General features: G+C 41.8%; 1 protein-coding gene across 4 annotated transcripts in view; it reads right to left on the reverse strand.

The window, feature by feature from the left end:
- Nucleotides 1–27,570, reverse strand: part of LOC109407762 (RNA-binding protein Musashi homolog Rbp6) — a 1,431,211-nt gene that overhangs the window by 678,284 nt on the left and 725,357 nt on the right. The window lies entirely within an intron of this gene.

Genomic DNA, 27,570 nt, shown 5'->3' on the forward strand with positions numbered 1-27,570 from the left:
TACTGACAATAAAAAGTTTTGAACCTTCAAAATTGCACATTGAGGATAGAAAGCTACACCCAGGCCCCATTCATTTGGTTCCCTGTGCAATGTTGACTGTTCTGGTCAGTAACGGAGTAGCAACTACGAATTGTACGGTCATCTCATGCTCATGCTCATGCTCATTCGCACGCCCAGGTTTATCATATTCCGGCTGTTTCTCTTGGAATTCCTCTTGTTATTACCTCAGGTATTCATTAAATAATTTCTGCAGGAACTCCTATGGATACTCCTGCAATAGTTTCTTTTTTTTAAGAACTTTCTTTCTTCAATTTCAGAGGGGATTCCTTCGAAAATTCTTTCAGTTACACTGGAACCTCGTTTTATGCACATGGCTGGGACTGCATAAATTAAAAATGTGCATAAATTAAAAAAAGACATAAAAAAGGTAAATTTATGCATAAATTAAGTTTGGGCTTTAATTAGAGAATCTAGTTCGCGAGAACAAGTCTTGCTCCTGGGCAGTTGAGGTGGGCGAAGGGAGTTTCCAGAATGTTTTCAGAGAGCTCAAAAAGGGGGTTCCAAGGGACTTCAGGGGCGTTTTAAGGGGTTGTTTCGAGGGATTTGAGGCGCCTGAGGGTGTTCTGTCAAGATTTTTTGGTGTTTTAATGAGATTTCGGGGAATTCTAAGGTATTTCAAAAGTATTTAGAGGATTTCAGGGGTGTTCCAAGGGGCTTCAGGGGCAACTCAAGGGATCTCAGGAACCTTTAAAGGGCGTCGCAAGAGATTTGGGGGGCGTTTTAAGGTATTTCAGAGTCTGCTCTGAAACTTCCTGAAATGCCTCCAAAATCCCCCTTAAACACCCCTGAGACCCCATGTAACGTGCCTGAGATGCTTCGAAACTCCTGAAAACTCCTCCGTAACGCTTCCGTAACGCCTCTGAATCCCCCGAAAATGCTCTGAAACGTCTTGGAATGCCTCCAAAATCCCCCTTAAGCCCCATCGGACCCCATGTAACGCACCTGGAAGCTCCGAACCCCCTGAAATCTCCTCCGTAACGCTTTCGTAACGCTTCTTAATCCTGCAGAAAATGCTCTGAAACATCCTGAAATGCCTCAAAAAATCATCCTAAACCAAAACCCATAAAAACGCCTCCGTAACGCCTCTGAAACCTGAAGTTTTGTATGTTGTATGTTGTTTTGAAATATTATGCGATAAATTAGGTGCAATTTGAAGAAAAATCGTCATTTTTGTCACCTTGTCAGCCCCTTGCCAAGCGAGGGGTCCATCAATTTAACCCAACCAAAGTGGTTTTCATCCTTTTTTATCATATTCTAGCGAATAAGCAAGAAAAAATTGAAATCCCAGACTTTATGTAAATGGCGGCCTGGTTTCAGCGAGAATTCCTCAATTATGACCTAATCATAAAATCAAGCTACTGAAATAATCTTCATGAAACTCGGTTGTTCGTGACAAGTTCCAAGGACAGTTTTAAGTAAACTTTCAAGTTCAACAAATTTATTGGAATTTCCCTTGCAAAACTCCAATCAAGCTAACCGTGAGTCTCTTAAACAGCTTAAAAGCTGCTTAATAAGATTCTCGATACTAAATGAAGTTACTCGTGGGCATAATTTAGTACCTTGAGTAACCATAAAGTTCCGTTCGGAGCTTCATCGAGCTGGATCTTGAAAGTGTATGTATTTAGTTATGAGAAGCGAACAGATTGATGACCTAACAAAATCCAGTTCAGGTTGCACTGTAATTCTTAATTTTCAAAGCATATCGCTGTTCTATGCCTTTCTACGAAACTATTCTCCCCGATTTTTTTTTTAAACTCACATACGTCATCGGGGAAGACCACGAAAACGCAACAATTCATAGCCGTGTACCAGGTTGTACATCCTGCACATTGTCTGTAAATATCAGTAACGAGAACGAAGGATGGGACTGACTGACTGTTTATGCTCCCGTACTTTTGCGGCTAAGTGATCGGCTAGATTGCAATGAACAAACAGCCTCAGCGTAAGCAGGCTCAATTCCAGATTCCTACGTTGCGGTGTCGAACAAAAGTTCGTCAGTTAGGCCTCCGTTTCCGAATTCGAAACATGTGCGAGACTTGATCCTGGTTGGTTTTTGTAGGTATCTATGTACGTATGTTTGATTCTTCTTTTTGCGTGATGAGATGTGGTGAAGTTGGGTTGGGTGCTGGCAAAAAATGGATACACAAGAAAAACTTTTCCGAAGCTGGATTGAGCCTAGAGTCTGGAAATGTGCTGCCACTCATCGGTGCTTCACATTTGCGTTTGGTGTGGTGGCGATGGGGTTGAAGAAGTCGGAGTGAAAAGCGCTCAAAATCAAAATAAAACAAAGCTAATATATACAAGATTTTAGACCAAATGAATTTGTAAAAACATGTTTTGAAGAGAAAAGATAGATTGGAACAGCGTAACATTTTTTGGTCAAATAGACTAGAAGTTTTTCTTAAAACCATATTAAAACAAAAATAAAAAAAAATATACGGTTTAATGATGGTACTCAAAACTTCTACAAGATTAATTGCCCATCAAAATGTTTCTTGGGATTGGTAGTCATTTTACTCCAGAGGCGTCTTTTACACCGGTTACATATGCCGGTAACCATCAAGAATGAAATACGTTGAAATGGGACTCTTCGTACATATGATGAGACGAATGTTCGCTGCAGGATGAGGTTTGAGGAATATGGAAATAAGCTGAAGTTTCATTTGCAGACGAGATACGTGCTGTTGATACCATGCAAAGCCGACTTGTAGGAAAGCTCCTGCAATCGGGAAGCCACACAGTGAAATAGACGCATCGATTCAAACCACGTCGACGAAGGTTTGGATCTGATGGCCTTGAACGGGTGAAAACAGCTGGATATAAAATCCAGGTGAACTAATATACTTCGAATATTTCCAAGTATGCGGTTGGAGGATGTTCAGTTCAATTTCAGTTCTAGTTCAGTTCTAGTTCAGTTCTAGTTCAGTTCTAGTTCAGTTCTAGTTCAGTTCTAGTTCAGTTCTAGTTCAGTTCTAGTTCAGTTCTAGTTCAGTTCTAGTTCAGTTCTAGTTCAGTTCTAGTTCAGTTCTAGTTCAGTTCTAGTTCAGTTCTAGTTCAGTTCTAGTTCAGTTCTAGTTCAGTTCTAGTTCAGTTCTAGTTCAGTTCTAGTTCAGTTCTAGTTCAGTTCTAGTTCAGTTCTAGTTCAGTTCTAGTTCAGTTCTAGTTCAGTTCTAGTTCAGTTCTAGTTCAGTTCTAGTTCAGTTCTAGTTCAGTTCTAGTTCAGTTCTAGTTCAGTTCTAGTTCAGTTCTAGTTCAGTTCTAGTTCAGTTCTAGTTCAGTTCTGGTTCAGTTCTAGTTCAGTTCTAGTTCAGTTCTAGTTCAGTTCTAGTTCAGTTCTAGTTCAGTTCTAGTTCAGTTCTAGTTCAGTTCTAGTTCAGTTCTAGTTCAGTTCTAGTTCAGTTCTAGTTCAGTTCTAGTTCAGTTCTAGTTCAGTTCTAGTTCAGTTCTAGTTCAGTTCTAGTTCAGTTCTAGTTCAGTTCTAGTTCAGTTCAAGTTCAGTTCTAGTTCAGTTCTAGTTCAGTTCTAGTTCAGTTCTAGTTCAGTTCTAGTTCAGTTCTAGTTCAGTTCTAGTTCAGTTCTAGTTCAGTTCTAGTTCAGTTCTAGTTCAGTTCTAGTTCAGTTCTAGTTCAGTTCTAGTTCAGTTCTAGTTCAGTTCTAGTTCAGTTCTAGTTCAGTTCTAGTTCAGTTCTAGTTCAGTTCTAGTTCAGTTCTAGTTCAGTTCTAGTTCAGTTCTAGTTCAGTTGCAGTTCATTTCTAGCTCAGTTCTAGCTTAGCTCTAGTTCAGTTTTAGTTCAACTATGGTTAAGTTGTAGTTCAATTTTATCCAAGAAAAAGTCAATGTTAATTCAGCTCAATTTCAAGTTCAGAAGATATTTGAATCAATGCTGTATTTCTGCAATGATGATAGAACCTTTAAAGCATGTTACATCCTGGCAAGAGCTCCTTGTTGCACTGACCTTAGCAATAAACTACGGTACCACTTGGCACATCACCTCCCCAAGATTTTATGATTATTAGATGAAAATGGTCTTCTTGCTTGTGCCTGCCTGGCCTGCGATTCCTACAACAATTAGTCCTACCATACATAAGCCCGCTGCACACCACCTTCTCCGTCGTGACGACCATCGCAAGCTGCAAAAAGACACCATCTAGAGACGACCGACGAAGACCACCCGGACCACAACCGAGGCAACCAAAGCTAGACAATTCTCATTATGCACTACCCCACTCTCCCTCATCCCATCCTTCCCGACCTAATAGAGGGAATGTCGCTTTCCTGGTTTGGCATCACCGATATGCGGAACCCCAGCTTCGAGCTCTCACCAGAATCGCCAGCTCTCATTCCGTATTCCACGCAAAGCTTGCGGCTGCTGCACACTCGTCCGTCCACTATTGCACAACCGCACCACGACTTCACTGCTTCTGGACCAACAACACGGAGCGCAAAGTGGCCTCGTCGTCCGTATACGTGAAAAGATCTTCCCCGTTGCCAACCAACCAACCGACCGACCGACCCACCGAGCTCAAGTCGCCCGACCGGACCTATTATAAGTAATTAGAAAATGGTGGAATATGGTTTTGTTCCTATTAAGGCAATAGTCCCAACCAGCAGTGCCGTGCACGGAACCGCAGACACCAACTGAACGCCTACCGCCTTGTCTTCCGTCAATGCTCGATGAGGACAAGTCTTGGCAAAGCGCGTCGTCGTCGTCGTCGTCGCCGCATCGCTCCCGAGACGTCAAATCAATGCACTCCCCCGTGCGGTCCACTGCTCACCGAGCACGATGAAGGCGCAACGAGAGCTGGCGGAAAATCGCTTTTTTCGGTGTGCCAAGCGGGGCACGTCCCGAATACAAATTGAACTAATTTTCGGTGTTCATTCGGGACGTGGAGAAGCGGAGATGCGGAACGGAGGCAGCAGTCAGTGTCTTGCTGGAATGCACCGGACCGGGCGCTCAGCTGGATGCTACTTCCGACAATGCCGATCTCAACGGCATCCTCCATAAGAAGAACTTGTCGGGGATAGAGGGGGAAGCTGGCCTGAACACAAAAAGCTCGTGTTTATTTTCATTTCCTTCTCGTTGGTGAATTAACACGGAATGTGATAGCGAGAGCGAGCGGTGGTGGTCGTCCTCGCCGCGTTGACTTCTGCCACCAGTCAGTGAACACCATCGGATGATTGTCCGTTGCAAGGCTCGGTGTGGCGGCCGCCGACCGGCCGCCGGGGGGGAGAGCAGGACATTATGATGCCAAACAAGCACAACACAACAGCACCACCAAGTCGAGACGGAGATTTTTGCTCCAGCAGCGACGACGACGTGATTTTTACGATTGTGCTGCTTTGCTCGGATGATGGGGTCGCACTACACTACACTAGTGAGGGACGATTACAACACAACAACGGATTCAGGTGAGGAGGCAAATGAGCGAGCACGTGGTGGGGAAGCAGCTCGAGCATTAAGAAATTAGGATGCCACCACGGCTCTTTGGGGTGGCAAATCTGGTGGGATGTTTGAACTTGGATGGCTGCTGCCAGTAGTGCTGGAAAGCGCTTAAAAGGGAAGGCCACCTGTTGGTTTGAAGTCAATTGTGAGGAAACCCATTGGTTGATTGAATAACTATTATCGAAGCTTTTTTCCTCCTTCTCAATCTTAATTTGGGGTTCTTTGTTTTACTACATTTTTTTGCGAATCACGTCTCAACTCAAAGTAGTTCAGCAGTCATCCCGGATAAAAATATTTAATCTGTTTTTTTTTGTCTTTCTCAAAATATTTTTATCTAAAGCATCATAGGGGCTGTCCATAAACCACGTGTTCATAGGGGGGGGGGGGGTTTGGCCAATGACCATTTTGTATGGACAAATAAAAAAAAATGTATGGACTAATGACCACGGGGGGGGGGGGGGGGGGTTGGGTTGAAAAGTCCCAAAAAAATGACCTCGTGGTTTATGGACAGCCCCATAGCTTTTACTTCAGTGCCCAGATCATATATTCTTTGACGACGCATGGTTTAAAAAGTCTTTAAGAACTCCTCCCAAGATTACTATTGACCTTAATTGCGGTTTCAAAAGACTTTTTTAATTGTTATCAATCATATTTTCTGGAGGACGAGCAACAGATTACAAAAGGTAAAAAACCACACCGAATTTTAAATGCTTTTCTGCTGGTCGTTACAGCAGTTTTCTAATGCCCTGTACGCTGATGGACCGTTACTCAATTACTGTTATAATAACTTTCCCAAGTAACACAACTTGTTATAATAATGTAAATAATACATAGTTCATACAAACACCGATGTTTTTTCCATGTATCGGAAATTTTAGTACACTTATGTCACCGAAAAAGCGCAAAAAATGGCGGCTTATAAAACATCCTCGATGTTACTAAAGATGTTTTTCAATACATTATTATAACATAAAATTAAGTATTGAATATGTTCTCTGCAAACATCGTAAAAACTTATTTTTTACTCGCAGAGAAATAATAATTTATCAACACATACATTGTGTAAATAAATATGGCAACTATTATGATTATGGATCAACATCATTATTAATCCTCTCATTTCATTTGTAATTTACCATCTCGATGTGATCTAATTTCATGTGCCATTCAAAATTTATGGTGAAATAAATACATTCACTCTTCATGAATTCATGCGCTTTCCATTGGATTGGAAACAAGAAGGGAGGCATTTGAGATTTTTGTCATTTCTCAGGTTTGTTTGAGTTTTTCGAAAACATTTTCAGGCATGCAACATGGTGGCTTCTTGACACAGTACCGTCAGGAAGTTTTGGAAAGCTTTTTTCATTTATTTAGCTTTAATGATGTGTTTTTAGAATGTGCAATAAAGATAAGGAAAATATTTTATTTCAATCAATGTTTTAACTCTCCCTGATAAATAGTTGTTTTGAGAAAAAATCATAGATATATCAACGGCTGAAGTGTTACAGTGTGAAACTTTTTTGCAAGCACTGTAATTCATCTGGCCTGATATGGAAAATTTCAAAATATTAGATATACGTTCAAATTACATTTCATGGACATCTCAATAACATGTTTCTCAAATACCTTTAATAATACATTGAAAAAAAAAAAACATCATATCAACGTTTTTCAAACAATCATCTGCAAATAGCATATACATGGATTAGATTTTTGTTTTGGATACCTATTTTGAACATAAATATAACAATAACAATCTCAGTGTACAGTTTACATAGCCAATATCAATAAATAATAAGTGGTGGATTCCTTCTTCGGATCTATTCAGGCACACAGTCCACAGTCATTTCCATAGTCGCCAACCATTGTAAAGAGTTTTTTTTGTACCTGTGTTTACCTTTAAACAAATGACAAAACAATAAATATGAGTGTGGATGCTATTATGGTTTAATTTCCGTGTGTTTTTATTTGTAAAAGATGTTTCATTTATAATGTTCATGACAGTGATTTTCAAGACGAGACTGAAATGATATACTTGTATATTGACGTATTAAATACTTTGATGGAATAACGACCGTTTGGATGGTAATTAGCAATTACAGGCGCGTTTTCGGTCATCGGGTTACTTATAAAACAACGGTTTTAATTATAGCCGACGTTTCGAGCGTTTATTCACTCATCTTCAGGGCAAACTACAATTTACATACAAAGTTTGAGTAGTCAAGTCATTTGTTACAAAAAAACATAAAATTACTCACATTAAAGGTTGTTTTTAGGTCAAGTGGGTTTGAACATGGACAATTAGAACGGTTGACAACATTACACTGAAATTATAATCACACATATAAATTTCGGACCTAATGACTTGATTCATTTTTAATTAACAAAACTTTGAACGGAGCACAAACTTACACAGCTTTCACCAAGGCACATCTAAACAGGTTTGAATCAAAATGTCTGTGAGGTGTACGGCCTGCGCACATACAAAACACCTTTCGATGCACTCACCCGTTGCTAGAGGATGCCAGTCCGTATAGAGGCAAGCTGGAGAAAGCTATGGAGCTGTTCACGCGCACGATTCTCAACACCGAGATAACAGACAGCTTCTACAAAATGCAGCGGCTGGAAAGAGACAAAGCTAGCCTCACTAGCCAAATCACACAGGTGAGCCCACCGCACATCTACAGCACTTTTTTCCAACGCCAAGAATCTTTCTTCAAAAAACAAGATCGCCTTTCAAAGGTTAGAAGAGAGAGAAAGATTCAACGGCTACTTGCTAGAGTTGAAGTTGAAAACACAATCACCTTCACCGAAAACGATGCTTGGATACGGAACACCACTGAAGTGGAAGTTCCCAACCACACAAAAATTCTATTAGGATATGGTCCGAAATTTGCCTTGCCATTTGAGAATAATCAAGAAATTCCATATTTCAAGATTATTGCAGATTTGGAATCAATCCTTAAACTTGAGCCGGACCCAATTCTTCAAGCGGCTAACCGCAACCAGTTCACCAATATCCTACAAAACTACGTGAACAAGAGGAAGAATGGTTGTTTCAACACCACCTCAAACCGAGTCGAGCATTTCATGACTGAAGCGCTCAACACCGGTAAAAGGTTCATCCGTAATCATCCTGACGTATACATCGTACCAGCTGACAAGGGCAACAAAACTGTTATCATGATGAAAAACGATTATGAAGACAAGATGAAGGCACTTGTCAGTGATGCGAATACATACGAGAGGATCGATACGGATTGGACTAACAAAATACTGTCAATGTTTTACAAAACATCTTTGATTGAAGTAGACGATGATACAAAAATCTTGTTCAATCAACGTTAAATTTATTTTATTCTCACTTGTGGTGATGTTAAGATTTTTTGGAAACTTGTTTTTGTCAAACATAGATAAAACATGATTTCAACACAAGATGTGTTCTGATACGATTATAGAACTACATTATAACATCTTTTACAAATTTCATTTTCAAAGATGTTTTCTGTGTTACTTGGGTTCGGTAATAGGGTTTTTTTTTCTGATTCCCGCATACTAAGCTCCAACCAAGAATGATTGAGATCATTCCAGCATCTCTCTTAATGCCTCCTGACAAGCTTGGTTTTATTCACTTTTTAATAAATAAGCTTTCATATCGTGTTAAGACATATTGTTAAACAATCGTTGGAAAGTACCTTAAAAATAATTGACTTTTTTATGTACTCCCATTGTAACTTACATTTTTTTCTTTCGACTTGCTTCTGGAGATTTTTCGTGGTTTACATTGATGAATCCAAGTCCACGGTAATGGAATGACAAATGTGTACAGTGGTGCTCAAAGAACAGTAACAGATATCAGAGTTGTTCGGAGAACTAACGGACAGATTTTTCTTTGCCGGAAACTTTGCAATAGTGCATAAGACCACAAAGCTCTTCGGGGCCGTAGCAGAAACGGGTAAAACTGCCTAAAGCCAAAACCTCAAAACCTCCATAAACTTAGTATAGAATCGTTTTAAACATAGATTCAATAATGGAGGGGGTTAGAAGCAAAGGGGTGTAAGTGACAAAAACCCACTTTCAAGTAAATAAGCTTTAAAATTTTTGATCAATTTTTTATCCCAGTTTCAAAATCAACCCAATTTTCTCTGATTTATTGTAATTTTTCCAATCATCGTAAAAACAATCTTAAAAAAGTTCCTGAAAGCTTGAAATCTGAAGAATTTTGTGATATGCTTAGTTCAAAATCGACAAAATGATCACTTACATCCCTTTGATTCTCGGCCCCTCAATGTTATTTTATGGTATGGTAAACCATTGAAAGGTTTTATGGAACATCAAACCCATTCACACATATATGAGGATTTGAAAGTCATTTTCGCGTAAGCTGATGTTTTGCAAAGACGCACACAGGAAGGATATTATACAAATATTGCTGTCATACAACAAACCAATGATTTGACCCGCAACCCGTATAAGGCACTATCTCGCGAGATTCTGGGCAACTGGACTCTCCAGTGCAAAATCTGGTCAAGATAACCGATCCTGAGGACCTCGAAGCCGCATTACCGTCTACCCCCGTTTGTTTGACCGCATCTATAAATAATCTGTGCATTGAGCAATGGTTCAAACGGCTGTCTGGTCATGAAACATTGTGAAACGGAGAGGAAAGTCATAACAAAACATCAAACAAGGTAACCAGCTATGTGTTTTCCGACGCCTTAAGAGTTACTATAACTTCAAATCAAATATGAGCCCCGTTAATCTGCATTAGGTGTCATTCAAACCAACGCAACGGGGATAGACGGTGAAGTATCCAGATAACCGCGTCTAATCTCCCAATTATTCATTACACCACTAAACTTAACCTCCGAAATGTTTGGCGGGTCACTTGGCGAATGTAACATGAGCAAACGGAGGCCGGCAACAAGATCGGTAAAGAAGACGATATTTTATGTCTTTATATTGCTCTATTTGTCATACATTGTTGAGATTGGATTTAGTGGCGTAATAAAGAATACAGGAGGTTAACAAAGCGGTCGTGGTCTGGAAGATCAGAGTTAACTGATCAGTGTTTCCGCTCAGCATATACGAGCCGCCAGATGTGTGCTTCAAGTACATTGATCAAGGCCACAAGCTGTAGGTACGTAAAGGCAAATTCTGCAGGAAGTCTGGAGAAGAGTGTCACATCATCGCCAGAGAAAGAAACTCGCCACCAGAATGCTAGGATAGCCGAGGCTGAGCTCTTCTCAAACCTATGGCCAGGCTGAACGTGGATGTTGCGATCGCATAGGCGACAAACATACCTACAGTAGGAATAGTGCAGAGTTCATCATCGATCTGGTCTTTTGGATTCCGGGTCGAAACTCTTACTCAGAATTCGGAGGAAGGCGGTCACAGCCAAGGGTCATCGATAGCCACCGCGGATAACTGACCTCGCGCTTCGATAAGCCGCCATATGTAGAGCAGTTGCTTTTCTCGAAGTCATCTCTGAAGCAATGCCTTCTTGGTGGTTCCGAAGCGACGAAGGGTTTGGCGACCATAGGAATGTGTTTAGTGGATCGAGGAGAGAGTTGTTGTAGAAAACGGCCTTAACCTCACACTACCCGAACCTTCCTGTTTGGGTGTCTGTTGAGCAGATTCTCCCCCTATGGTTTAGAAGGGAAAAAAGTCATCTCTAACGAGCTTACCACGAAGGTAAGGAATACAGAGAGAATGAGGTTTAAGTGAGTCGACCCTCACATAACCTGAGGATCCACGTCTTGAGTATCTGATTAGCAGATTTCTTCATTCTCTGCCATAACTCTGCAAAGTGACGTAGGCACCATTCCAAATTTCAACGTTTTTTGGTATATATCTGGTGAAATAATAACATTGTGGCATGTCTGCTATCCAAAGATGCAAGATCTAGTGGTAATCTAGCATTTATGGAAGAAAACATAGAGAACGACCAAGATTTTGATGCATAATAATTGAAAAAGTGCCCAAATTTTGAATGTCGCTTACGTTACTTTGCAGAATAACGGCAGTTCTATGAAAAAAGAGCGATTACTTATAGAGGGAAACATCGACGCGACGATCTGTCTAGCTACAACTTAGTCGGAACCCCAAGTTGCTCGAGCGCCTCAATACCAAGACTATCCTTACCGATTAACTGGTACCAACCAATATGTTCTAGTGGCGCACGTTATTCGCAGGACTCCACACATTCAGTATGAGAGCTACATAGGTAAATACTGCAAGAAACTCCTACCAATGAGGATATAGCGTAGCGAAGTGAAGCCTACAGTGCGGCTAAACTGACACTGTGTAAGTCAACCATCAATCAACAAAAACGAATCCCTGGGTAGTCATGACCAAGACTAATGACTCGTTGGAACGCTTCCTAGAGATGCTTCAGAAGATCGTAAAAACATTGTTCTCGCACCACGATATACGATCATTGGCTCCCATCCCGTACGATTAAACCGGCCAATGACAAACGAGGAACTTATCGCAATAGCGAAATCACTCGTGAAACCGTTCCCAGATGGTACGCCGACCCAAGACCTTAAGGCGTCTGCTGAACACCACCTTGAAGCTGTAGCAGTGGATTATCTAGTTGAGACTGACGGACTATATTAAGAGGTTGGGCAACTCGGGGCTCTCGGATAACCAGTTTGTCTTCGGGAAGGAACGATCGAAGATGGGAGGTGTCAGCTCAGTGATCCTAATGGCTAAAATAGCGCTCCGCAAGCGAATGAGTGGTTAGCAAGCTAGACTGGACGCGTTCTTTCAATAGTTCCAACTAGACCACAATGGAGAGCGTAATTTATCACCTACAAGTCCTCGCAAGCGGTTCATTCACAAATTTCATAACGTCAAAATTAGCTTTTACTGACACCCATCCACCCCTACGTAACACATAAGAAATAAACTTAATTTAATTTAGAACGCCATCTGTAGAGATGCTCTAAAATCTGTATGACACAGATAAATCTGTATATATGGCATCCTATACCGGATCCTTTACAGCTACTACCAGAGCAGGATGTTTCTTTACGACACCGAAGAAGGAGGCATGCACTACAACATCACCAGGGGTGAATCCTGTGCCCAAGGCCGCATGTAAGAGGTGGCAGGGGAGGGTAGGAGGGGCGGTGTTTGGATGGTCTTGGTTCAGAGCCCCGGGCCCCCACATTTTAGGTGCCCCCACAAAAACCGATTATGCTTGCTAAAAACATTAACTTTATTTTTCATTTTGTTCAAGTACTGTTCAAATACAAAGAAAAACTTTTTTGCCCATCGCATTTGGCGGTCTCCGAGGGGCCTCCACATCCGATCCGGTCCCGGGCCCCCACAATCCTTAATCCGGGCCTGCCTGTAGCTAAGATGCTGAAATGGCAGAAAGCAAGGGACTACTTTATAGCCAGGGTGGATGCGTAGATGTGCACATGGGCTCATACTGAGTGCTTCTTAATGGATGAGCAGGCTTCATGGCTTTGATAAAAAAAATGTTCTGTCACCAATCATTTTGCAGTCACCTTAAAACCAGCGAATGATTATTTTAATAACCATTCCAGATGGATTTTTCGACATTCCTTGCATATGACTTTTCATAAATGTTAAATAAATGGCCACATCTCGTTAGATGAAGCATTATCCAAATCCAACAACACCCTGCAACCCTGTGGTTGGTTGTCAACAACTTCGCGTCGTTGCTGTTGTTATATACGTCGGGTATCTTCTGATAGCCGAACACATTGTTGGTTGTTAACATCATGATTAAAATTCTAAAACCCCATTATTTTCCTTCAATCAGAACCACGCATTTTTAATTCCTCCCTTGGCTACGGGAGCGGTGGTGCTTATACCCGCCTTTGGTTCGACGACTTGATACACTGCAAATTCAGCACGTGACTTTGGGGCGTTTGTCTGTAGGTACGTAGGAATGTACTTTTACCGAACCCTTGGGATGTCACGACGGCTGTCGACAGTATTGTGTCTAACAGCAACAGCAATGGTTAGATATTGGGATCGTTCAAGATGGTGTGAGGCTGACGACGTTGTTAGTGATAAGCAGTTAGCATCGGTGCAACCACATTCAGGATGTTAAAGCCCTTTCGAGTAGCAAAAGAAGGTGTCAGAAAATGGACGAAAACGGTCAAATTTACTCTGGTATAATTATGCGAAAACTTTGAAGATTACAGCACCCTTCAAGCTTCCGAAAGAGTAAGAAACTGCTGCAAGACAGTCAGTCGGTGGCGACGACCACGTCAAATGTTGACTTTGCATAATCTGATGTGTGCGTTTTTCGATGTACGGGTTCTGAGTGGGTTCAGCAAGGTTCCGTTTGCGGTACACTCGCGCTTGTTTCCTACAGGCAAGCTGAGTAAACAGTACCGGTGGAACGTTGTTGTGAAAGTCTGTTTGGGATTACACTGTACCCTTCCGGGTAAAAGTTTCTTTTGACTAAGATAGCTTGATAAGAATGTTAATTTTTTGCAGTGTGTAATCATCTGACATGATACAATTCGAGTTTACTTACTTATTATATATGATTTTTTACCAAAAGTACATACCTGGAAAGAGAAAGAAGACATCATCAGTTACGAAAGATTTAGAAAGATTTAGATCCTTTGATTGACTGGAGTGACTCTTAGACTAATTGATTTAATTTTTTTTTCTAGTTTAAGTGCTTCAAGTTCAGTGCATTGTTTTGAGACCAGAATATTGCCACTTGATCTACAGGAAGTCATTTTATTTTTGTTTTTTTTTATTGACAGGGTGCTAAAGCACTTAAAGAGGTTTCCCAGAGATACATCTCCAGGATGTACCACAGAATAATTTACTCTTCATCCTACTGGCCTCGGGCTAAAAAAGTAAGAATTCATATCAATTACTGTTGTGATCGATATGGAATCTCAACTCCGTAAAACATGATACACTGAGTCTCAAATAAATAAATAAACTATAGAAACCATCAACTATTTCACGAGCTTCTGGAAATATTGGTTCCACAGTGTACTCTGTGCTCCATCAATTTTGAAGTCTTTTCGTCGTTGGATGACATGTCACCAAAAAGGCAACAGCAACCATAAGAGCTACCAAAACAGTATCGAAAACTATAAGTCAAACGTTACATCCATTTCAGCGTATAATCCAAGCTGTGTGCCGCGACTGTGCGTATAATCCAAGGCCTCCAGAGAATAAATCACACCAAAGCCACCTCGCATTGCCAGTAGCCAGCGGGCACCAAATCCATGAGCTCGTAAAACTGCACTCATCTCATCTGGTCGGCCAGCCGCGCCGACGCCGCCGGCAGCTCAGTCCCTCCGAATAAATCCTTATTATTTTCTTCCACGTAATTATCACACTCTTAGGTCCATTCAGTCCAGCAGGTTTTTTTCTCATCACCTCCTCCACCATTATTATAATTCGAGTCAGCGTAGCTACTCGGCCAAGTTCTCGAGCAATCTTTTCTCCTCTGGACTTTTTTTTTAGATTGGCCCAACTCAGCAAAACTCCGACTTCCCATTCCCGGGTATGATGACATTGCTGCAGCAGCAGCCAGCAGTCTATCCTGGAGCAGCAGACGTTGGAATCAGGCTGCTTCTGAAGTAGGTACTTTTCCGGATGCCGAGGACGACAAGGACGACGTGCCTGAACTTTGCACGCCAATTCAGCGCAGTCCACCGCCCGAGTAGGATGTGGATGGTGCCAGTAGTTGCATAAATTTATTAAGAGTTGCCGTTTCCCGAAGCGAGAGTCACCTGGTAGGAGTGCTGGAGCTCTTAGGGATGAAAAAATGGAAAGATGCGTGCCTCACTCTTTTTTTCTTTAAGGATATGGTGGAGACAATATAATCAAACCTCCAGGCTAGGGAATCTCAACGTTAACGTTTTCCTTAGTCACTTTCTTATTTGAGCCGATTTTGATCCTTGTCTTGCGTGCAATCAGACAATTGTATGCCACTATTCAAATGAAATGAGGACCAGGCATAAACTCTTAGATCAATTCAACTTTTCGCTTACATGGTCTCTACTTGATTTACTGTTGGTTTCCGTGCGAGTCTTTCTTTGTCATTTTTTCAATTTTTTTACTGGGTATTTTTCCCCGGTCTTCTCTTGCACTTCTCTTGGTCTTCTCTTGGCCTTCTCTTGGCATTCTCTTGATCTTCTCCTGGTCTTCTCTTGGTCTTCTCTTGGTCTTTTTTTGGTCTTCTCTTGGTCTTCTCTTGGTCTTCTCTTGGTCTTCTCTTGGTCTTCTCTTGGTCTTCTCTTGGTCTTCTCTTGGTCTTCTCTTGGTCTTCTCTTGGTCTTCTCTTGGTCTTCTCTTGGTCTTCTCTTGGTCTTCTCTTGGTCTTCTCTTGGTCTTCTCTTGGTCTTCTCTTGGTCTTCTCTTGGTCTTCGCTTGGTCTTCTCTTGGTCTTCTCTTGGTCTTCTCTTGGTCTTCTCTTGGTCTTCTCTTGGTCTTCTCTTGGTCTTCTCTTGGTCTTCTCTTGGTCTTCTCTTGGTCTTCTCTTGGTCTTCTCTTGGTCTTCTCTTGGTCTTCTCTTGGTCTTCTCTTGGTCTTCTCTTGGTCTTCTCTTGGTCTTCTCTTGGTCTTCTCTTGGTCTTCTCTTGGTCTTCTCTTGGTCTTCTCTTGGTCTTCTCTTGGTCTTCTCTTGGTCTTCTCTTGGTCTTGTCTAAGTCTTATCTTGGTCTTCTCTTGGTCTTCTCTTGGTCTTCTCTTAGTCTTCTCTTGGTCTTCTCTTGGTCTTCTCTTGGTCTTCTCTTGGTCTTCTCTTGGTCTTCTCTTGGTCTTCTCTTGGTCTTCTCTTGGTCTTCTCTTGGTCTTCTCTTGGTCTTCTCTTGGTCTTCTCTTGGTCTTCTCTTGGTCTTCTCTTGGTCTTCTCTTGGTCTTCTCTTGGTCTTCTCTTGGTCTTCTCTTGGTCTTCTCTTGGTCTTCTCTTGGTCTTCTCTTGGTCTTCTCTTGGTCTTCTCTTGGTCTTCTCTTGGTCTTCTCTTGGTCTTCTCTTGGTCTTCTCTTGGTCTTCTCTTGGTCTTCTCTTGGTCTTCTCTTGGTCTTCTCTTGGTCTTCTCTTGGTCTTCTCTTGGTCTTCTCTTGGTCTTCTCTTGGTCTTCTCTTGGTCTTCTCTTGGTCTTCTCTTGGTCTTCTCTTGGTCTTCTCTTGGTCTTCTCTTGGTCTTGTCTAAGTCTTATCTTGGTCTTCTCTTGGTCTTCTCTTAGTCATCTCTTAGTCATCTCTTGGTCTTCTCTTGGTCTTCTCTTGGTCTTCTCTTGGTCTTCTCTTGGTCTTGTCTAAGTCTTATCTTGGTCTTCTCTTGGTCTTCTCTTAGTCATCTCTTAGTCATCTCTTGGTCTTCTCTTGGTCCTTTCTTGGTCTTCTCTTGGTCTTCTCTTGGTCTTCTCTTGGTCTTCGCTTGGTCTTCTCTTGGTCTTCTCTTGGTCTTCTCTTGGTCTTCTCTTGGTCTTCTCTTGGTCTTCTCTTGGTCTTGTCTAAGTCTTATCTTGGTCTTCTCTTGGTCTTCTCTTAGTCATCTCTTAGTCATCTCTTGGTCTTCTCTTGGTCTTCTCTTGGTCTTCTCTTGGTCTTCTCTTGGTCTTCTCTTGGTCTTCGCTTGGTCTTCTCTTGGTCTTCTCTTGGTCTTCTCTTGGTCTTCTCTTGGTCTTCTCTTGGTCTTCTCTTGGTCTTCTCTTGGTCTTCTCTTGGTCTTCTCTTGGTCTTCTCTTGGTCTTCTCTTGGTCTTCTCTTGGTCTTCTCTTGGTCTTCTCTTGGTCTTCTCTTGGTCTTCTCTTGGTCTTCTCTTGGTCTTCTCTTGGTCTTCTCTTGGTCTTCTCTTGGTCTTCTCTTGGTCTTCTCTTGGTCTTCTCTTGGTCTTCTCTTGGTCTTCTCTTGGTCTTCTCTTGGTCTTCTCTTGGTCTTCTCTTGGTCTTCTCTTGGTCTTGTCTAAGTCTTATCTTGGTCTTCTCTTGGTCTTCTCTTGGTCTTCTCTTAGTCTTCTCTTGGTCTTCTCTTGGTCTTCGCTTGGTCTTCTCTTGGTCTTCTCTTGGTCTTCTCTTGGTCTTCTCTTGGTCTTCTCTTGGTCTTCTCTTGGTCTTCTCTTGGTCTTCTCTTGGTCTTCTCTTGGTCTTCTCTTGGTCTTCTCTTGGTCTTCTCTTGGTCTTCTCTTGGTCTTCTCTTGGTCTTCTCTTGGTCTTCTCTTGGTCTTCTCTTGGTCTTCTCTTGGTCTTCTCTTGGTCTTCTCTTGGTCTTCTCTTGGTCTTCTCTTGGTCTTCTCTTGGTCTTCTCTTGGTCTTCTCTTGGTCTTCTCTTGGTCTTCTCTTGGTCTTCTCTTGGTCTTCTCTTGGTCTTCTCTTGGTCTTCTCTTGGTCTTCTCTTGGTCTTCTCTTGGTCTTCTCTTGGTCTTCTCTTGGTCTTCTCTTGGTCTTCTCTTGGTCTTGTCTAAGTCTTATCTTGGTCTTCTCTTGGTCTTCTCTTGGTCTTCTCTTGGTCTTCTCTTGGTCTTCTCTTGGTCTTCTCTTGGTCTTCTCTTGGTCTTCTCTTGGTCTTCTCTTGGTCTTCTCTTGGTCTTCTCTTGGTCTTCTCTTGATCTTCTCTTGATCTTCTCTTGATCTTCCCTTGATCTTCTCTTGGTCTTCTCTTGGTCTTCTCTTGGTTTTCTCTTGGTCTTCTCTTGGTCTACTCTCGGTCATCTCTTGGTCTTCTTTTGATATTCTTAAGACTTTCTCTTTATTTCTGTTCTGCTATCAAGATACTTTTTAGGGTTTCCTGTTTTAATTTGTTAGTTTTAGTTCTTTTTTTCTATTTAGGATAAACCTTCTTCGTTAAATGTTATGTTCCAGTATGATCACAGAACTTATTCAGCCCGGATTAAAATCCAAACCGACGTCAATACCCCTTCCTCAAATCAGAGATCCAACCAAACATTAATAAGAACCTTCTGCCACCCTCCGGCACCAGAAAGAAGCGAAGACGAGGCTCTTCTTTATCGCTTCCGAGCTGGCTGGCTGGCTGGCTGCCGGCCGCCTTCGTACCGTGGCAGCTTCTGCTGTTGGCGTGCACCATTTTTATGATTATTTATTTACCTAATTCTTGTAGCACTTTTCTTCCACGATACCGCTCGGCCGTCCGTTCGTCCGCCTGCCCTAGCGACCAGCGCAGTTATGGCATTCCGTTCGTATCCTCCGGTCTCTTGGAACAGGATTATTATTTTTTTCTTTCGTCTTGGACACGTTGTGTTCTTGGCAGGCGTTTTTTTTTGCTGTTTCTTCCGTACGCTCGTCGCTATCGTTCTCCTTTGGGCCAGATTTAGGTTTATTAATCGTCGGTTTTATTTGTCCAACTGCCGACTGGCTTGTTCTTATCCCTTTTAATTGCAATTCAGGAGTTTTATCCCAGGCGGTGGTGAATGTTGATTCGTTTTTAAAGACGACGTTAAACGGTTGGAATTGAATGTGAATTGATTCCGGAGTGGATTATGAGCAGGGGTGGATGAAATTGAATACGTTCTCCCGTTAGGAGTTTTGGTAAGCGAAAGAATCTCTCTACCTGATATTGATAAGGAAGTACTCCGTCTTGAGTCATATTTAGGGCAAAAGAAAGAATATAAACCGCGCCTTCAATAAATTTAAAGATTTCTACTTCTTCTAGTCTTCTCTGGTCTTTTTTGGTCTTATCTTGGTTTTCTCATGGTCTTCTCTGCCTTCTCTATCTCTTCTGCCTTCTCTGTTTTCTCTGTCTTCTCTGCCTTCTCTGAATTCTTGTTTATCCTTGACTTATAAGATTATTTACCTTGCGTCCAATTTGCCCCCCATCCATTTGTCTGCCGTAAGTCTAATTGGCCTTCAATCTAATTGACACTAACTTCAATTGGCTTTCAGTCTAATTGGTCCTTAGTCAAATGTCTCTTCTGTCCAATTAATTCTTAGTCTAATTGGTTCTCAGTCCAACTAAAATTAAGTCCAGTTAGCCTCAAGTCCAATTGGTCTTAAGTCAAATTGGTCTTGACGGAAGTCTTGGCCGTAACTCTAATTGGCCTTTAGTCGAATTCGCCATTAGTCCAATTAACCCTTAACTCAACTATTCCGTGGTCATTGCGGCCAAATCTAGAGTATTTATAGTTCAAAACTAGCCATAGTAAAACCATAAGGGCCCATATAGCCGAGGCGGTAAACGCACGGGTATTCAGCATGACCATGCTGAGGGTGACGGGTTCGATTCCCGGTCGGTCCAGGATCTTTTCGTAAAGGAAATTTCCTTGACTTCCTTGGGCATAGAGTATCTTCGTGCCTGCCACACGATATACACATGCAAAATGGTCATTGGCAGAGGAAGCTCTCAGTTAATAACTGTGGAAGTGCTCATTGAACACTAAGCTGAGAAGCAGGCTTTGTCCCAGTGAGGACGTTACGCCAAGAAGAGGAGGAGTAAAACCATAAAATCAAACATTCAATCTTTTTTCAACGCACTTCCTCCAAGCTGCCACGTGCTATTGATCCACACCTCCCCATCTCGCAGCGTGAATGGTTTCTTTCAATAAAATCGGGGCACGTCCCGTTGGCAAATTGATACCCTTACCCCTCAGGCATTCCTCCATCATTATGGGCCCTTTGGGGCCTCGTTTCTTCTCGATTCCTTGCGGCAGCAGCAGCAACGAGCCGCGCGCATACGTGCATGATTTTCCGCCGATATAAAATTATAATATAGAGCTTTTAATGCCACTTTGCCGTAGGAAAATATTATCCTTGGCTGGTTGTGCGATTCGATTGTGGCGGCCTTCTCGAGGAGAAGACGATCCTCTGGTGGAGTACCTTTTAGCCTTGTGCCTATCGACGGCGACGCCCTGCTGCGTTCGGGAGTGTGCGAATGAAAAATATGTTTGTTATCCTTGCCGCGCTGCACGAGTTTTATTGGAGAGCTTGCTTCTTCTTTTTTTTTGGTGGATAACGATGTATGGAAAGAGGGTTATCTCGATGGGCTTAAGGGAGTGATTTTCACCTGCCATTGTGGGATGACTTACGAGGTTTACGCAGAGAAATGAAAGATAGAGGATTTGCTGTGAATTCGTGTGGAATGTTTATTATCAAACGAGAAAAATCTGCTTTAAAGTATAAAAATGCGAAATATATTAACCCTCTAATACCCAAATTTTTGATTTTGGTCTAAATATCATTTTTTGTCATCTAAAATCGATTTAAACATGTTTTGGAAGATGATTCTTTTTAATTCTCGATTTCGTGAATTTCAGTTTTTGATTTTTATAATTTTTATTTTGAAACATCCCCACAGTTTAATATTTTTCCTGGAAGCCTATTTGGGGTACGGATTTTTTGAGATGAAAACATTTTAAGATTTTATGATTATTGTTGAAATATTATTTTAAATTTTTTTCACAGGAAATTTTATTTTCCGTGTAATTTCAAGGAAAATAATTTTAGAGTGTATTCGATTCCCTTAGGGGCTGTCCATAAACCACGTGGTCATTTTTTTGGGACTTTTCAACCCCCCCGCGTGGTCATTTGTCCATACAATTTTTTTTATTTGTCCATACAAAATGGTCATTGGCCGAACCCCCCCCCCCCCTCATGACCACGTGGTTTATGGACAGCCCCTTAAACTATCAAACTAGGGTAGAATGATATGGGAAAAATTTAAAATATGTTAATTGTAGCGATTCAATACAAAATAAACAATGACTTCTAAAAGGTGACTAAAACATCAATTTTTCAATGATTTTTAAAAAATGTAAATACGCTTTAAAGTACACCAAAAACTGTTTTGAGATATACAAAACAGTCCTAAATATCAGCCAAAAATATAAAAATTTTGATTTTCCACGAAACAAAAATTACAAAAATGCTCCAACTATACCCCGTCTAAAGGCGGGGTTGGGTATTAGAGGGTTAACAAAGTATAAGTGCAAAAGAACACGATATCTATTTGAATAGACACTTTGGACTTAGGTGTCAAAAGTTAAAGTCAGCTAGGTATTCTAATTACCATGAACTAATAAGTGCAATTGGCCCTCTGCCTTTTCTGTCGTATTGGCAATGTTGCCTAATCAGTCTTTTTGACCATTTAGCCCTCCTGTTCAAATGTTCCTTACGTCCAATTGGCCTCACTGTCCAATTGGTCATTCTGTCATATTGTTCAATTGGCCTTTATGTCCATTTGACTCTCAGGTCTCATTGGCCCTTTTGTCTATTTGGCTCTCTTGTCTCTTTGGCTCTTCTGCCCAATTGGCCCTCTTTTCCATTTGGCTCTCTGATCTAATTGTTTCTGTTGTCCAATTGGCACTCCTTTACCTTCGGCTCTGCAATTGAATAACTTGCTTGTTGTTTTGGCCCTCCTGTCCAACTGTCCCACCTTTTCATTTAGCCCACCTTTTCAATTTGCTCAATTGCCCTTCTCCCTCTCCAGTTATCTCTCAATTATTATTCAAATGGCCCTCTTGTCCAATTGGCCCTCTTCTCCATTTGGATCTTCAGTCCAATTGGCCCACATTCAAAATTAGCCCTCCTGTCCAATTGGCCCTCCTGTCCAGTTAGACCTCCAGTCCAATTGGCCCTCCTGTCCAATTGGCCCCCCTGTCCAGTAAGCCCTCCTGTTTAGATGAACCTCCTGTCCAATTGGTTCTCCTGTCAAATTGACCCTCCTGTCCAATTGGCACTCTTTTCCCTTCGGCTCTGCAATTGAATTGACTTGCTTGTTTATTTTGGCCCTCCTGTCCAACTGTCCCACCTTTTCATTTAGCCCATCTTTAGAAATTGGCCCACCTTTGCAAATTGCCCTCTTGTCCAACTGCACTTCTCCCTGTCCTATTATCTCTCCTGGCCAGTTGGCACTACCGTTTCCAAATGGCCCCTCTTGTCCAATTGGCCCTCTTCTCCATTTGGATCTTCAGTCCAATTGGCCCTCATTCGAAATTAGCCCTCCTGTCCAATTGGCCCTCCTGTCCGGTTGGACCTCCTATTCAGTTGGCCCTGCTGTCTATTTGGCCCTCCTGTCCAATTAGCCCTCCTGTCAAATTGACAATCCTGTTCAGTTAGACCTCCTGTCCAATTGGCTCTCCTGTCCAATTGGCCCTCTTATCCACTCAGCCACCCTTCTGTACAATTGGCTCTCATTTTAAAACGGTCCTCCTGTACATTTGGTTCTTCCGTCCGATTAGTCCATAATATCATGAGTTCAAATGACCATTGTTACAAGTAAAAAAATAAATGATCGATGTAATTCAATGTTGAACACATACAGACAGTGTTGATGTTCACACCTCCCCATGAAATCAATTTGGCGAAGAAAATCCCCAGATCATACTGCAAACATCTACCCCAGTCAGAAAGGCCACACTAAATAAGACAAATCCAACAATTCCCCACACGTATCTGGATCACTCCCCAGCTCTCAGATGTGCAAAAGTGAAGCACCTCAATCGGAAAGTCCTTCAACTTTCCACATCTTTTCACAAGAACGAAAAAGAGAAAAAAAAATCCAGATATCCAAGCAATGCACACGTACTGCACCTTCACGACACCCACTCGGAACATGCACACATATTCCAAAGAAAAGCAGTAACATTGTAAACCATTTGCATAAATATTGCTTCGACTTCCGAAGTTCAGGAAAGCGAAAACTACACACTATCTCTTCTGCTTTTCGACCTTTTTTATGTCGTCGTCGTTTCTTGCTTGGACTGTCTTCCTTCAGGGGAAAAAAATCCACTGCGATGCTGCTCGTTCAGGTGAGAAAAGTTACTGAAAGGAAAGTTTTTTTTTTTTATTTTGATCCTACTTCTGGTGTGGATTTTCCTACATCCATTCGTTCCAGTCAGTCCCGAGTCGTTCCAGGGTGTGGTAGGTATCCGATTCGATTACAGTCCAAACCAGACCAGAGGAGACAGAACGTGGGTGTGGTGTGAAGATATGCGACTTCTTCGTTAGTTTTTTGCATTGCTCTTTGGGTTGCTGTGCAACCAGGTGAAAGACGTCTTTCTTTTACAGTGCGGAGGAGCCTGATCTAAGGTCGATGGCCAAAAGTGGGTGGAACGGTGCAGCTATGAGTTTACAGTTACTTAGTGGAGAAATATTTATCCATAGAAAATGTACACAAGAAGGTAAATAAATCTGACAAAGAAGACAGAGAAGACAGAGAAGACATAGAAGAAAGAGAAGACAGAGAAGACAGAGAAGACAGAGAAGACAGAGAAGACAGAGAAGACAGAGAAGACAGAGAAGACAGAGAAGACAGAGAAGACAGAGAAGACAGAGAAGACAGAGAAGACAGAGAAGACAGAGAAGACAGAGAAGACAGAGAAGACAGAGAAGACAGATAAGACAGAGAAGATAGAGAAGATAGAGAAGATAGAGAAGACAGAGAAGACAGAGAAGACAGAGAAGACAGAGAAGACAGAGAAGACAGAGAAGACAGAGAAGACAGAGAAGACAGAGAAGACAGAGAAGACAGAGAAGACAGAGAAGACAGAGAAGACAGAGAAGACAGAGAAGACAGAGAAGACAGAGAAGACAGAGAAGACAGAGAAGACAGAGAAGACAGAGAAGACAGAGAAGACAGAGAAGACAGAGAAGACAGAGAAGACAGAGAAGACAGAGAAGACAGAGAAGACAGAGAAGACAGAGAAGACAGAGAAGACAGAGAAGACAGAGAAGACAGAGAAGACAGAGAAGACAGAGAAGACAGAGAAGACAGAGAAGACAGAGAAGACAGAGAAGACAGAGAAGACAGAGAAGACAGAGAAGACAGAGAAGACAGAGAAGACAGAGAAGACAGAGAAGACAGAGAAGACAGAGAAGACAGAGAAGACAGAGAAGACAGAGAAGACAGAGAAGACAGAGAAGACAGAGAAGACAGAGAAGACAGAGAAGACAGAGAAGACAGAGAAGACAGAGAAGACAGAGAAGACAGAGAAGACAGAGAAGACAGAGAAGACAGAGAAGACAGAGAAGACAGAGAAGACAGAGAAGACAGAGAAGACAGAGAAGACAGAGAAGACAGAGAAGACAGAGAAGACAGAGAAGACAGAGAAGACAGAGAAGACAGAGAAGACAGAGAAGACAGAGAAGACAGAGAAGACAGAGAAGACAGAGAAGACAGAGAAGACAGAGAAGACAGAGAAGACAGAGAAGACAGAGAAGACAGAGAAGACAGAGAAGATAGAGAAGACAGAGAAGACAGAGAAGACAGAGAAGACAGAGAATACAGAGAAGACAGAGAAGACAGAGAAGACAGAGAAGACAGAGAAGACAGAGAAGACAGAGAAGACAGAGAAGACAGAGAAGACAGAGAAGACAGAGAAGACAGAGAAGACAGAGAAGACAGAGAAGACAGAGAAGACAGAGAAGACAGAGAAGACAGAGAAGACAGAGAAGACAGAGAAGACAGAGAAGACAGAGAAGACAGAGAAGACAGAGAAGACAGAGAAGACAGAGAAGACAGAGAAGACAGAGAAGACAGAGAAGACAGAGAAGACAGAGAAGACAGAGAAGACAGAGAAGACAGAGAAGACAGAGAAGACAGAGAAGACAGAGAAGACAGAGAAGACAGAGAAGACAGAGAAGACAGAGAAGACAGAGAAGACAGAGAAGACAGAGAAGACAGAGAAGACAGAGAAGACAGAGAAGACAGAGAAGACAGAGAAGACAGAGAAGACAGAGAAGACAGAGAAGACAGAGAAGACAGAGAAGACAGAGAAGACAGAGAAGACAGAGAAGACAGAGAAGACAGAGAAGACAGAGAAGACAGAGAAGACAGAGAAGACAGAGAAGATAGAGAAGACAGAGAAGACAGAGAAGACAGAGAAGACAGAGAATACAGAGAAGACAGAGAAGACAGAGAAGACAGAGAAGACAGAGAAGACAGAGAAGACAGAGAAGACAGAGAAGACAGAGAAGACAGAGAAGACAGAGAAGACAGAGAAGACAGAGAAGACAGAGAAGACAGAGAAGACAGAGAAGACAGAGAAGACAGAGAAGACAGAGAAGACAGAGAAGACAGAGAAGACAGAGAAGACAGAGAAGACAGAGAAGACAGAGAAGACAGAGAAGACAGAGAAGACAGAGAAGACAGAGAAGACAGAGAAGACAGAGAAGACAGAGAAGACAGAGAAGACAGAGAAGACAGAGAAGACAGAGAAGACAGAGAAGACAGAGAAGACAGAGAAGACAGAGAAGACAGAGAAGACAGAGAAGACAGAGAAGACAGAGAAGACAGAGAAGACAGAGAAGACAGAGAAGACAGAGAAGACAGAGAAGACAGAGAAGACAGAGAAGACAGAGAAGACAGAGAAGACAGAGAAGACAGAGAAGACAGAGAAGACAGAGAAGACAGAGAAGACAGAGAAGACAGATAAGACAGAGAAGACAGAGAAGACAGAGAAGACAGAGAAGACAGAGAAGACAGAGAAGACAGAGAAGACAGAGAAGACAGAGAAGACAGAGAAGACAGAGAAGACAGTGAAAACAAAGAAGACAAAGAAGATGGAGATTAGAGAAGAACAAAAAGGTAGATAGAACAGTGAAGAGAGTACAGACAGAATAAAGACAGATAAAAGACAAAAAAATAGTCAAAAACAACAATGACGCAGTAGACTGAAGAGAAAACCAACAGAGAAAACCTTAGACGAAGGGTGGTGCTATTGATTCGAATCCCAGTATCCGATCAAGTTAGCTATGCCTACCATCCACGCAACAAACTGAAGAGGGAAAATATATTTATTGTTTTATTTGTATACATTTATAACATAATGCCTCGGGATAAAGCGGAGTCTGGTGGCTTCAATGGTGTGCGCCGATGAAGAACGCAGGCTGTTGCGTGCTCTTGCTTAGTATTTGCTTTTGATCAGAAGCTGTAAATTTTCCTACGTCAGCATACGTGGAATTGTTTTTACGACTGTCATCAGGAAATATTTTGGAATGACCCGGAGATTAAAGAATAACAACCCAAAAATAAATTCTAACTAGCAAAGAAGAACTAATTTTTGATAAAAAGAACGTTTTGAGAACTGATCCAAAACCAAAATGATTTTTTGAGGTTTTATAGTAGGTTTAAACACCTCTTTGAAGATTATCAAAGATCTACGAGGTGCTAGATTTGATCTGGTGAGCTCATTCCATGTTTATTTTTTAACTTTTTTTGTCATGAACAAATCAATTTCAAAGCGATGCCATTAGAACTTATATGTCAACATCTCGTTCTTGACATGCCATTCACTTCCTATCGGAAACCCTCAAGCGACAGCAACAGTTTTAATGCCTCTTTCGAAAGAACGAATAAATCCTATCCGAGCTGCCGGTTTGGGACTTCCTGATGACAAAGCAGGAAACTGGCTCACACAAATGGGAAAGTTTGGCTCACACTGTGCCGCGGCGGCAGCAGCAGCGGTTTTTATGTTGCCACCAATCTCGACGCAGATCGGTTGGTTGTTGCGGGAGGGAGGCAGTTTATAATATTTATTTCATTAGAAGAGTTCCTCCATTCTTCCAAGTCAGATTTGGCAGTGCCCTTCTCCCCTACGTTGTTGGGGTAAAAATGCCACATCGCAACAAATGGTGGAGAAGAATCGGAGCCATTGTGCGTTCCATCGTCAGTTGTTGGAAGGATTCATATTCATTCCGGAATGAATGGATGATGGCAGTCAGTGGTGTTGGGGTGGGGGTAGCGAAGGCGTTTTTGGCTTGTTGTCAGTAGAAAGGAAATGAGATGTCAGAGCTGGTGGCAGCTTCTCGAAACGAATTTCTTTCAATCGGTATCGGATTGTTTTCTGGTTCACATCTGGCGGCAGCAAAAATGATAAGCGGTTGTTCTTTTTTTTCTTTTTTAAGGATTGTGCAAACAGGCGACCAACTTTTAGATGAGTCTAAAATCAGTCTACTAAATCAACTGTGCATGAATTTTCTTGTTTATATTAAAAAAAAAGTACAGAAAGGATATGTTTTACTTTTAATTATTTCTGGGTTTTAAATTTTATCAAAATTTTCGTCGAAGATTTTCTTCAGGAATTATTTAATTTTTTTATGTTATGCACTTGAAATCTAGTAATCATTCCAAAGAGCTCTTCACCTTGTCCAGC

This window comes from Aedes albopictus, chromosome 2 (assembly GCF_035046485.1).
Source record: "Aedes albopictus strain Foshan chromosome 2, AalbF5, whole genome shotgun sequence".
NCBI lineage: Eukaryota > Metazoa > Arthropoda > Insecta > Diptera > Culicidae > Aedes > Aedes albopictus.